This window comes from Rattus norvegicus, chromosome 5, assembly GCF_036323735.1.
Source record: "Rattus norvegicus strain BN/NHsdMcwi chromosome 5, GRCr8, whole genome shotgun sequence".
Classification (NCBI taxonomy): Eukaryota; Metazoa; Chordata; class Mammalia; order Rodentia; family Muridae; genus Rattus; species Rattus norvegicus.
Genome location: NC_086023.1, coordinates 73,938,697 through 73,951,258, shown reverse-complemented (window position 1 = coordinate 73,951,258; position 12,562 = coordinate 73,938,697). Strand labels below are relative to the sequence as shown.

The 12,562-nt window shown below is 37.7% G+C and overlaps 1 long non-coding RNA gene across 1 annotated transcript; it reads right to left on the bottom strand.

Moving 5' to 3' along the window:
• Nucleotides 1–2,173: 2,173 nt before the first annotated feature.
• On the bottom strand, nucleotides 2,174–11,525 carry LOC120103151 (uncharacterized). The gene is made up of 4 exons (XR_005505259.2): nucleotides 11,476–11,525; nucleotides 11,143–11,243; nucleotides 3,013–3,144; nucleotides 2,174–2,538 (listed from the first exon to the last, which is right to left on the bottom strand). It is a non-coding gene; the product is annotated as an uncharacterized LOC120103151 (long non-coding RNA).
• Between the last annotated feature and the right edge of the window lie 1,037 nt (nucleotides 11,526–12,562).

The window sequence follows — 12,562 nt, the reverse complement described above, 5'->3', positions numbered from 1 at the left end:
AAGAGCGTGTCTAGAGATGGGCGTGCTTCTTGCTGTGACTTCCTTATTATTTCTGTCTTTTCAGTGTGCCAACCTATCACGAGTACATATTGATATTTCCAGCTCAAGTTGCAAATTACAGAGGCTTTATTTAACTAACTCAGCTTTGTATCTTTTTATGCTATACTGAAAACTTGGGACCTAATGATAGTACTCGCATTATGATAATACTTCATTGCTTTATCCCCTATTAAATATATACGTATGTGTTATAAACATAGTAACTTCAGAATAACAATGTCAGTATTACTAGTCATACTATTACCCAAAATAGGACTTCTTTTTTCTTTAGTTATTTTCCTCCTGGGGGTATGGATCACTAAGAATGTATAGGTATGTTACTTGTTTTAAAGTATTCGAACACATTTTACCAACAAATTGATACCAAGTACATTTTATAAAAATGTTTTTAGAGTTGTATGTTTATGTACAAATGAGCATTTCTAGAGAAAAGGAAGTTAGAAAGGAACTTTAGAGGATGGGTTAAAGGATAGGGGATAGTAGGGCAGATCACACGAACTAAGAGGGGGGTATTGCTGATGAAAGGTTATAGGGAAGAGGAGGGTTTGGGAGGGCTAATTGAAACTGAGGATATGTGAGGATATATGTACCTACCATTTTGTAGGCTAATTAAAAATAAAATGAATTTTACACTTTTAAAAATAGTTTGAGCAGAAGTACTCCATATGAGTGCTTAATTCTATCACCAGAAGCCATAGGTTATTAAATAAAAGTTTCAGTGCTCAGAGTTACATACCTCCCCATGAATTTTGCTAAGGGAGGCTTCAGCAGTCCCTAAGACAATACAGACTCTTGCTACTTCTGAGGTCCCTAGAACAATACAGACTCTTGCGACTGCCCGTGATCCCCGCTCCCAAAATTGTCAGATCCCATCGGTAAAGATACCAGGTAACTTTGGATCTAGGCTATGGGGAAACCAACTGGTGATTGAGTTTTAAACCCTTCTGCTGGCTAGCATTCACAGTGTTAGAGTGCTAGAAATGGCTGGTGGCTGAAAAAGTCATCAACCGTCTTACGCAGGTTTGGACCTTGACCAACCTGCCGAGCAAGATAGGTCTACTTGTGAAATAATGGTATGACTGTTAAGTGGGTAATCAGCTGCTTTCTGATGGGATCTGAGACCCGTTCCACTAGAGAGAAATCATGCCTGGTAATGGAAACCCAGTCAAAGCTCCAAGACTGGGAAGTCAGGAGAATTTATCACTGATGTTTTATTAAGTGGACATGTTAAAATGTCTTATACATATTCATGTTTATTCCAATGTTGCTCTTACCCATGCTCAGAGAAGCTTCTTTTATACATCGGGTAGTGGTGAATGCAGAGACCTGATAGGTCAAAGTGATGACTGCTGAGTGCCCTGTCCTGAAAGGTAAAAATACAACATCTTCCTCCAGGACCACCAGGGAAGAGGAGGCAGAGGGAATGCAAGGACTGGAGGATGGGGAGAGGTGCAGGGAAAGAGCGCACGCTCACACTTTCAAGCATGGTCTGGTTGTTCACATAAATGAGCTTGCAGAAGCTGTGGCTACTAGCACAAGATTTGAATAAAACCTGCCCTGTTCACAATCCATCATAAGCTCCCTCCATCCCCTGAAAAGGAGCAATAGACTGTTAATGTTTGATAGGGTAAGAGGATTCCTCAATGGCGTAGTCACTGGTAAGATGTCCTTGTTTAGAATGCCTGACTCATGTCCATGCAAACAACTGTATTAAATGCAATGGGTCACAAGAATAAAAAAAAATAAACCAAGGAAGGGGAAAGAATTAGTTAGAAAGGAGATCAGCAGGAGTGGAGAGGGAATGAGAGGATGAGAGGGGGTGAATATGATTAAAATACAGTATACATGGTGCCATAGCGGGAGATGAGAGAGCCTACAAGGCTATGTTCTTCCCAAAGATCTTGTCTATAGGGGTGCTAGTCTTTGACTGGCTCATCCGAGGAAGTCCTACCGTGACACTTCTTGGTTTGCCTCAACTTTGCCTGTTCAACTGTAAATAGCCTGTTCTTTAAACTCGCTTCAATTACCCAGTTTGAATGATGCCATCTGTTTCCTGCTGGGAGACTGCCTGATAAAGTTTCCAATCAAGAAAATAATAATGAGATTGTTAGTTGAAGAGGCACATTTTACCTCAATTCATTCAATCCTAAAATCTTAGACTTATTGTAATTTAAAGTATTGGAAAGCAAAGTCCCTAGACCGGTAAATTATCTCCGCACACAGGTCACTCGATGAATGTTGCTTTAACTTTGATGCCATCAGCTTTTAACTGGGGATCGATACAGAAAGTGTCATATATGATCTCCATTTCAGTATCTTCAATAAATGCTCTGTTGAAAGCAGCATCCATTAGCATGGCCAATGCCCCTGATATCATGGCATGGAACCAGTACAGGATTTGAAGGAAAGCAGTACAGGCTGGAGTTCCTCTCCAATTGACTGGTCACAAGGTATTCCTCTTAGCTTCAATCTATTCTTCTGCAAAAGAGAACAAACATACTTATAGATTTTTTTTTCGCGTAGCAATGCAAAAAGTGAGTTTTTCGACTAAAGAGTACCATAAATATTCATGAGTGCTATGAGTATATTAAATTTGTTTAAAAATTTAGCACAGGTAAAAGGTTTTCTGTACTAAAGAACTGCTGTGCTTTCTTTATTCTAAGGAAAATGAGTATATTACTCATTGGGAGTATTTTTGGCTTTAATTTATGAGGAATGTACGATTAACCAAAATATGCCATCACTAAGACTATTTCATTACCACAGTTGGTATATACATTTTTATTTACTTGCACACAATTTTTATTTATTCTCATTAAAGGTAATATTGTGCATATATATGCACATATGTTTTATTTAAAGCATATAAATATGATTTGGGGAGAAGACAAGTTTTAAACAAATTAACACAACAATGAACTCTAGGAAAGAAAAATGTATCCATAATAGTACATTCTAGATGAAGATTCATTGTTCTGAAGCTCTTTTTTTTTTTAATTCTTCACCAAGCAGTATTTGTCGCGATGGTTCCAGGCTCCAGGATTCACAATACACTATTTGAAAATCAGCACGATTCGCATATGCCTACCATAAAAAGAAAACAATGTTGTTTTATTATGTAGATACAGATGTTCTATGTGTATAAATCTAGATGGAGCTCTAGATACCCATTTTTATGGTTTGTTGGCACAAGAATAACAGGGAAAGAATGAGGGAAGAGAGGGTGAGTAAAGGAAAGGAAAAGGGAAGGGAGTTTCTCTGTGTCAGGGCAGACTTCTACTTCAATCCTCTGGGCCAATCACAGCATCTTTCAGAGGACTCCTGCCTTCCTACAGGTCAAATGTAGTGCAGTCTCCTAGAAACAATAGGACTGGAGCTAACAACACTGAAAGCCAAATCTCATTAATTAGAATAGTATTCTTCTTGAACTACGTCAATATTATCATATTGTAGGCAAAAAATATTTACATCTAGAGAAAAATATAGATGTGTGTAATGTTATAGAGAACAAGTCAACAGTCTGAGACATATGGAATGGTAGATTAAACCTCCTTTCAGGCTAAACAAAGGTCTTGTTTGTGCATAGTCAAGTATGACTAACCAGGGACAAGGCTCACTGCCATTCCTCAGACACCCTTTTGAACGACACCTGCAGTAGTATTGTGCTACAGAAATTTGGAGTCCATCAGAGGCTCTGTCAATCAAGTGGCTGATTCCTCCAGATACGGCTGCTCAATGAGGAAATCACTTTCTGGTTTCAGACTGAGACTCGCACTCCACCTATTTCAAGACCTGGGTTTTGAGAAAACAAGACACTAACCTAATCTATTTCCATGCTTAATGAAGCATTTGCTTCTTAAAGCCTGGCTGTAGGAATTCCTTTGTTCAAGTAGAAGTCAGTTCTCAGGAATATTAGATAACTATTCTAGATGCCTTCCCTTCTTCATCAGGTGGTGGCCTAGAGAATATTAGTGGGGAAACATCATACTAGTGCCATATTTGAAAGGAAATTCTCGAATGTTTGCTTGCACATGCAAGCCTTCACGTGTGTGTGCATGTATGTGTGCATGCACATGTGTGTGTGTGCGTGTGTGCTGTGTGTATGTGCACGTATGTGATATGTACACCCATGTGTCTGGAGACTAGGTGTCAATATCAGATATCTTCCTGTATGGCTCTCTGCCTTATTATTTGAAACAGTATCTAGCATTGAACCTGGAGCTCATTATTTGTGTTAGTACCCTGGAATCTGTGAGGTCGCACCCTACATGGTCTCCCTACGAGTCCTTGGGTTACAGATATGTGCTACTTTGCATGACTTACATGGGTGCTGGAGAACTGAACTCAGGTTAACATACTTATCCACATGCACTTTACTTACTAAGCCACCTTCCAGTCACAAACTCTTATATTTCTGAAGACACAATAATAACACACACACACACACACACACACACACACACACACACACACACACATATATATATATATTTCTGACTTTTGACTCTCTGAAATTCCTCCTTGAACATGAATGAAGAAAATGTTTACAAACCATAGAAGTTGAAGAATCTGCCCATGAACACTTCAATAATAATCATTTAAATTTAGCCATTAACCTTTGACTTCCTTTACTAAAACTACATATTCTATCTTCCTAGGCATCCACCCTTCTAGCCTATTGTCGACACCTTTCAAAGTATGTTATGAGTATTCCTTCATGCACATCATTATGAAAGTCTGTTATTTAACTGATAGACACTTTCTTTGGCTGTAAAATTTACATAGAATGAAATACTTTAATCTTAACTGTATTTTTTTTTTTGGTTGTTGACTGTGTATATTTGAACTCAAGCATGCACTAAGATGTATCACATTACATAAGTGAAATGTCCCTTTTCACTTTGCAGTCACTGGCTTCCCTTAATGATCTGGAGGTAACACCTATGTAGGATGATGTCACAGGTGAGGCAGGTACAGGATAGAAGGAGGCCTGTCATTGGAGAAGAAGGAAGGATGGGTGGGAGAGAAGTTTGAAGGAAGAGGAAGAGACTAGGAGAGAGGAGAGACAGGAGGAGGAGAGGTAGAGAAGCTGTGACAGGACAACATGCCAGGTGACGTTAAGATTCTGTTCTGTGCAACAATGCCAAGCAACCAGAGCTTCCAGGGACTAAGCCACTATCCAAAGACTATACATGGACTGACCCTGGACTCTGACCCCATAGGTAGCAATGAATATCCTAGTAAGAGCACCAGTGGAAGGGGAAGCCCTTGGTCCTGCCAAGACTGAACCCCCAGTGAACGTGATTGTTGGGGGGAGGACGGCAATGGGGGGAGGATGGGGAGGGGAACACCCATAAAGAAGGGGAGGGGGAGGGGTTAGGGGGATGTTGGCCCGTTAACCGGGAAAGGGAATAACACTCGAAATGCAAATAAGAAATACTCAAGTTAATAAAAAAAAGAAGATTCTGTTCTGTGTATTTACAGGTTGTTATCAATGTTCCTAAGGGATGGATGGTACCGGGCTTTGTATGTTTAAGTGGGCAATTATATCTTATCAATTGGATCTAAGATTATTGTGTTGTGTGTTCTTTTATGTGAGGGTTTGAGTGTAGGAAATTGTGTGCCTGGGATGTGTTTCTGCCAAGATATCTAGCAGATATCTTGGGGCACCACAGTGCAGACCTAGCAGGCTAATAGACAACAATACCTATTTTATTTTTATATTATTACAACAACACACCTACTCTTTTTTCCCAACACTGATGAGATCTGTTTGTTCTCAGGTGTCCTACAGAATCAAGTAGTGAATTTTTTCCCATTAAATATAGTGTTCTGGAAATTGATGCAAACATATATTTTCAATCCTCCCATGCTAATCTTAACTAGGTATAGCACTATGAATATAGAAAATTGATTATCAATTTTCATGTAGTTTATCGTAAGTAAATTTGACATAAATGTTATTGTTTAACTTGCTTTTCTCTTGGGTAAATTGAGTTTCTGGGAATAAGGTGAGTGTGTATACATTTAGCTTCATGAGAAAACAGGATGATTCGCTCCAAAGGTTGTATCATTTTTCTCCCATGAACATTGTATACGGATCCCACTCACCCACACCTTCTTCCATCACTGTTAGTACTAGTCCTTGTGATTGAAGTCATGCCACGTGAGTACAAGAAACCTTCCCGCAGTTTAAAATTACATTTCTCAATTGATTAAGAATGTGTATAAGTTGATTGTTTGCCTATTGCATATATGTACTTGGTGAAATATGTATTGAGCTGTTCTCCATGTCTTCATTGAGCATTTGGATTCAATAGGGGCAACTGTGGGAGTTTCTCATTCATTCTGGAGTCTCTTCTTTGTCAGGTACTTGTTCTACAAACATTTCCACCTGGGCTTAGTGTTGTCAGGTCCCTTCTGTGATGATTAATAGTCCTGTCAACTTGATAGGCTCTATGCTCATCTAGGCATGCCTATAAGGAATTATCTAGAATGAGTTAATGGAGGTGGAAATACCCACCTTAACTGTGGGCAACACCATTTCATGGGGGCTGACAGAATAAAAACATGTAAATCTCTCTGCTTTTTTATTGCAAGTGCCATGTGACCAGCTAGCTGTCTTAAGAAATTCCCTCCTTACCTCCCCACCATGATGGGCCACACCCTTAAACTCCGGGTGCGGATACACTCATCTTCCTTAGGCTGCTTTTGTTGGTATTTGGTGAGAGCAATAAGAAAGTAACTCTCATACTTGTGTAGTATATTTTGCTCAATGTGACTATATCTGATTCTTCATGAATGTAGGGAAGGCACTTGTAAGTTGGTAGCCTTTGACATTTAGAGGATATTTCTTTTTCCAACTTAAGAAAAGAACTTTTTCGGGGCTGGGGATTTAGCTCAGTGGTAGAGCGCTTACCTAGGAAGCGCAAGGCCCTGGGTTCGGTCCCCAGCTCCGAAAAAAAAGAACCAAAAAAAAAAAATTAAAAGAAAAGAACTTTTTCCATTAATCATTAATGGGTAGTAGATTTTAAATTTTGTTTACAACCATTGTAAAGATTGTTCTTTCATTACTTAAATATAGAAAATTATATTTCTTGGGGTATTAAAGCCAACCAACCATGAATCCTCAGGTTAATCCCAGGGAGAGTAGTATGTTACACATGTTTAAACCTTATAGAACTAAATTTATTGATACTTTACAAAGTAGTTTTTGTTTAATGCCCACGAGAATAATTGATGGCAAGTTTTAAAATTAAAGTTAGTCATATAAAGCTAATAAATATTTTCTTCTCTATTTTTTAAAAGAGCTGCATACAATGTTGATTGCACTGAAATATCTGATAAAATATATAGCTATCTGGGGAGGTTAATGATAATAAGTTCAATTTTTATAGAAATAAGCAAATGTAGTTATTTTGCTTCATTTTTTTTCTGTAAACCTTCTTTTTAAAGAGAATAACCTACTTCACTTAAGCCAAATATATTGGCATAAAATTGCTACTTTATTCTCTTCTTATCCACTTATTTTCTCTCCAACATGCTTTGATGTTTCTTTCTTTATTACTGATGTTAGTAATTTGACTTTTATTTTCTTTATTAGTCTAGCTACAGGCTATTAATTTTGATATTCTTTCAAACAACAAATTTTCCCTTCATTAATTTAACATAGTTTGCCTCCTATTTCATTACCTTCTACTCTTTCTTCCTTTCTAGTTTCTTTGAACATTAATTATCTGCATAAGACATTAGATCTTGTTTTCCATTTCCGAATGTTAGCATGTAAAGTTAAAACATTCACCTGGATGCTGTTTTAGACCCACCCCACAAATTTTACTATATTGTATTTTCATTGTCATTCAAATAAAAATATTTTTGAATCAAATTTGTGATCCCACTTTCAATTTATAGATTATTTACTAGTGCATGGTGAAGTTTGAGCCCCTCATATTTTCTTAGTATGAATAAATTATGACCCATCAACTGAGTCAGAATTGAATACAGTTCTCGGAATCTCCTGATTTGTATGTTTTTGTACATTGTAGGCAAGAGCAATTCTTGAGTTGGTAAGGTGACTGTAATAAAAGTAACGCCAGTTTTGTGGCTCAAATGGGGCGTTGCTGGTACACAAATTGACTTCACTGGCATGAAGCAATGCTCGATCTGCAATTACTCTACTGTCTTCTGTGAATTCTCCTGCAGCTTTTCTCACTCATAGGTCAGGTGAGTGCACTTACCTTAGTGATAAAAGATTTGGTTTGAAGACTAGGTATGCAAGCCAACGGTAAAGAATATGTTCAGTATGCATCAAATCCTGGGTATAATATCAATGTAAATAAAAATCCTGGCTTTTTAAAGACAATATTATCACTAGATCAGAGGCACAGAGAGTAGACCGAGGTTCTCATTTGTCATCACAGGATCCCAGCTTGCTTGTGGTCGCCTCTAACAGCCAACCCTGTAGACCTCAAGGTCCAACAAGAGACAATAGCCTTACAAGACTATTTATCTAAGTTCACCATTCGCATAAACTTGTTCTCCACAAAAATCCATGTTTGTTTATGAGATACAATTGAGTACATGTATGTATATATTTATGCATGTGTGTTTATATATACATATGTATGTATATATTTGTAATGTGTGCATCTACTATGTTAACCTTAAAAATTAACATCTAGATATGTTATTACTAATAATTTTACATTGAATTTTATTATTTGATAACAAGTTTATTGAGACTTTTCATGATTTGGTAGTTGGTCATTTTTTGTGTTTGTACCATAAACTATTGAAAATATCACATACTAATAAAGTGCTCAGTTTTTGTTTTATAAGCATTAATTAGATAAAAATATCTGGTAGCAGTATTCAGATTATTTATATCTTCATTGTATTTGTTATTGTCTAGCTGTTTGGTTTCCCACAGTGTGGAAATCTGAAACTATATAGAATTCTACATTTTACATCAAATTATATTAAATTGCTTTGATATTTTAAAGTTTTGTTGCTTGACATACATGTATAGATGATCTTTATGCCTCTTAGCTTTCTAATTATATATATATATATATATATATATATATATATATATATATATATAGCATAGTAATATATATGACTGACAGGAGACAAGAAAGCTAAGTGGCTCTTGTTTCCATCCTTCTCCTGTAGCTGCTCCCAAATGTTGAAAACTTTGGTTCCAACAGGACAGTGATGATTCTGCTGGCCTATGATGCCTGGCTCCTACGTTAACCTGGTCAGTCTAGAGCACTGAGATATTTAGTTAAACACTTACATTGCCCACAGTTTCTTAGCTTTTTTTTTTTTTTCCGGAGCTGGGGACCGAACCCAGGGCCTTGCGCTTCCTAGGCAAGCGCTCTACCACTGAGCTAAATCCCCAACCCCAGTTTCTTAGCTTTTAATCTGTGGGCCACACAGTTCCACATGAGGCCATGTAACTGAAGGTGGGGACACAAAAAATGATAATAACAAAAGGTTACCTATTGCATAACATCCAACAATTCGGTCAAAATCAATTGTGTGATCAATCTGAGGCATCGTAGTACCTACCTATGCTGTGCATATCCCATCACTCCTCTACGGCCTTGGTGGTGAGCACCCACCCAATGTGCATACTTTATGCTGAGCATGGCATCGCGCCATGACATGCCGACAAAGCTTTAAATGCCTTAGCTGAGATTCAAGACTATTGTATGTTATGAAATGCAGAGTTTTTACTGTACTCATAAAGTTTTCTGTTCTTACAGAACTGTGGTGGTTTCAATATAGAAAACAAATATTTTCATACTGTCATTCTGCAATATGCAAGTATCAAATCAGCATTTCTTTGAGTTTTATTGTGTTGATTTGATCTTTAAAGTTGCCAGTTGAGTAGTCAACTGGTGCTTTATAAAAAAAATTTTCAAGTGAATTTTGGCTTGAGATTGAGAAAGAATTTCTAACAATTTTAGTAACACCCTTAAACATAAGTTTGTCGTTTTATAGTAGTGTTTATGTGGAATGGTGTTATATACATTGATGATTATAAAATCAAAACACTGAACAACTCTGAAAAACCACTAAAGATATTCTACATTCCATAATATTAAACATTCAGCCAATATTCAATTCTTTATACAAAAACAAATATGCAGATATCCCCTCACTATGCAAATTTGCTTTAATCTTTAATAAGTAGCAAGTGTATTGTATACCAAAGAATCACCTTAAAATAAATCTCCTTATGAGTTGTTAGCAGTAAATGTTTAGTTTGTATGGCTATTTTATGTAACTGTATACTCAGCATCGTGTAAAAATTTCTCAGACATAAAAAAGAGGCTACAAATGGAGAAAGTTTAAGAATTGCTGACCTAGTTAGGGCTGTAAACATGTTTTCCAGATGTTCTAAAAATCTGCCATCAGCTGATGCTGGGCAAAGGAGATTATCATCAGTAATCTGGCAGGCCTCACCTCATCAGGTCAAAGACATGAAGAGCAAAACAAAGGTTTCTCTGGAGACTTCCTCCACATAGATTGTGCCTTCCAGGTCTTGTCCCAAACCATAGTTTGGTAGCCTAGTCTACAAATGTATCAATGTCTTCGTAGACATGTTTGGAAGCAGCATATAGGAGATAAACATTTTCACTGGCTGTAGACACTGGAAGAAATCTTCCAATAGAGGTTGTATTGGAATTTGTTATGGTTTGGTTGGAGGGGAAATTTTAGGCAAAAATGAACAAAGGAAAATTTAAACCTAGAGACTAATGTTTGAGCCTATGACAATCCTTCTGTGTTGAAGGAGAATTCTGCAGTGAATGTGGAACATCAGAGCAGGATTAAGGATGACAAGAGATGGGAACAGAATAACAGAGCGAAGTTTGCTCGCAAGTTTGCCTTCCGGTTTCGATAAGAATTTTTTCTTTGAGTTACCAGGAAACCCTATAATTTTAAAATACTGTAGAGATATAATCAAATCTATAGAAATGTGATTTCCCGGATACTGTCATTTTCTCTGTGTAAATGGGCGACAGTTTGGATGGACAACAGGCAGGGCTGTCTGTGTAAAATCATTCTGCTTACCACAATGTACAGGCTGGCAGTGTTGTCTGGATTTGTGACCTCTAGTTCAGTTTCAAGCCCCTTGACCAACATGATCTTCAGCCAAAGCCTGTGTTCTCCATCTGTTAGAAATGTAGGGCAATAGGTTGATCCCAGAGCAGCCCCGAAGACTGGAAGAATGCTATTCAGGTTAAGTTCAAACAGCAAGCGGAGACAGCTAGAGCAGGAAGGGCGCAGTGGTAGGTCTGGGCAAAGAAATTCTAGCATTTGGTTAGGTCAAGGTATTCAAGATAACGATGTTGGAGACCAAGTCACATAAGAGCAACCTCTGATACTAAAATAAAGGCACCTCACCTTCTGCCCTCCATCACACTCCTAGCTCTGCATGATGAGAGCAGTGTTCTAGAGAATGTGTCTGCAGTCAGGATTTCTCAGTTGAATTTTGCCTATTATGAAGTAATATGTAGAGTCCCCAGACTTCCCAGTCAGTCTTGCATTGTTCACTATCCAGAACATTCTAGATGATATCGGAGGCAGGTCGGAGGCATTTATACCTGTAAATAAAGATGCAAAGAAGAGCACATACTCTTGTAAATTAGGGCAGTTGTATTACCCAAATGAGAGTTAGGATGAAGTAGTAAGGCAAGAATAATTTGGATATGGAGTACTATGGGAGGGAAGAAAAGGACTTTATACAGGATGTAATGAGGTTCAAATATGTTATTCAGTAAGAGAAATAAGGAGGAATCAACTTTTAGTTTGGGTCCCAATGAGATTTTTCTTCTTACCAAAGACACTGTATTCTGTCAGAGACTCTAAGTGAACCTGCCTTAGTGGGTAAGAGACATTTTGGTAAATTTATTTTAGGTATTAAAACCACATAGACATTAATTGGCAATATAGCCAGAGTAAACACTAAATGGAGACTTCAACACAAGGTGACATGGAGATTGACATCTGTGGCTGAATGGCAAGGGAAAAGGTTACTAAGAGTACAAGAAAAGACAAAAAAGAATGTTGACCATGCCCGAAGGGTAACAGCAAACAAAAGCCCCGGGGTCACCCCACTTATCTGTCAGCATTTGAACACTTTGTTGAGTCATTGACCTTGAATGTATACTCATGTACCAGTCACTAACACATAAGCCAGATGACAAGCTTTTAGCTCGGCACTCTATGCTACTGTTCTCTGTGACTGTAGCCAGCACACTTTCTGCCTTTCTGTTGTTATGAAGCGCAAAGTCCCATATTCATCCCCTTTCCTCCGATTTGCATCCCCTTTCTGCTCAAACTCCCTCAATCCTAACCCCAAACTTATTCTTCTGCTGTGCTGCAAATGTTCCCCATAAGATCTCGAGAACCATTTATCATAAACAAATTCCCCTTTATTAACTACATAATAAATATCAATCCTAATATATCCTGGTATATATTAGTATAT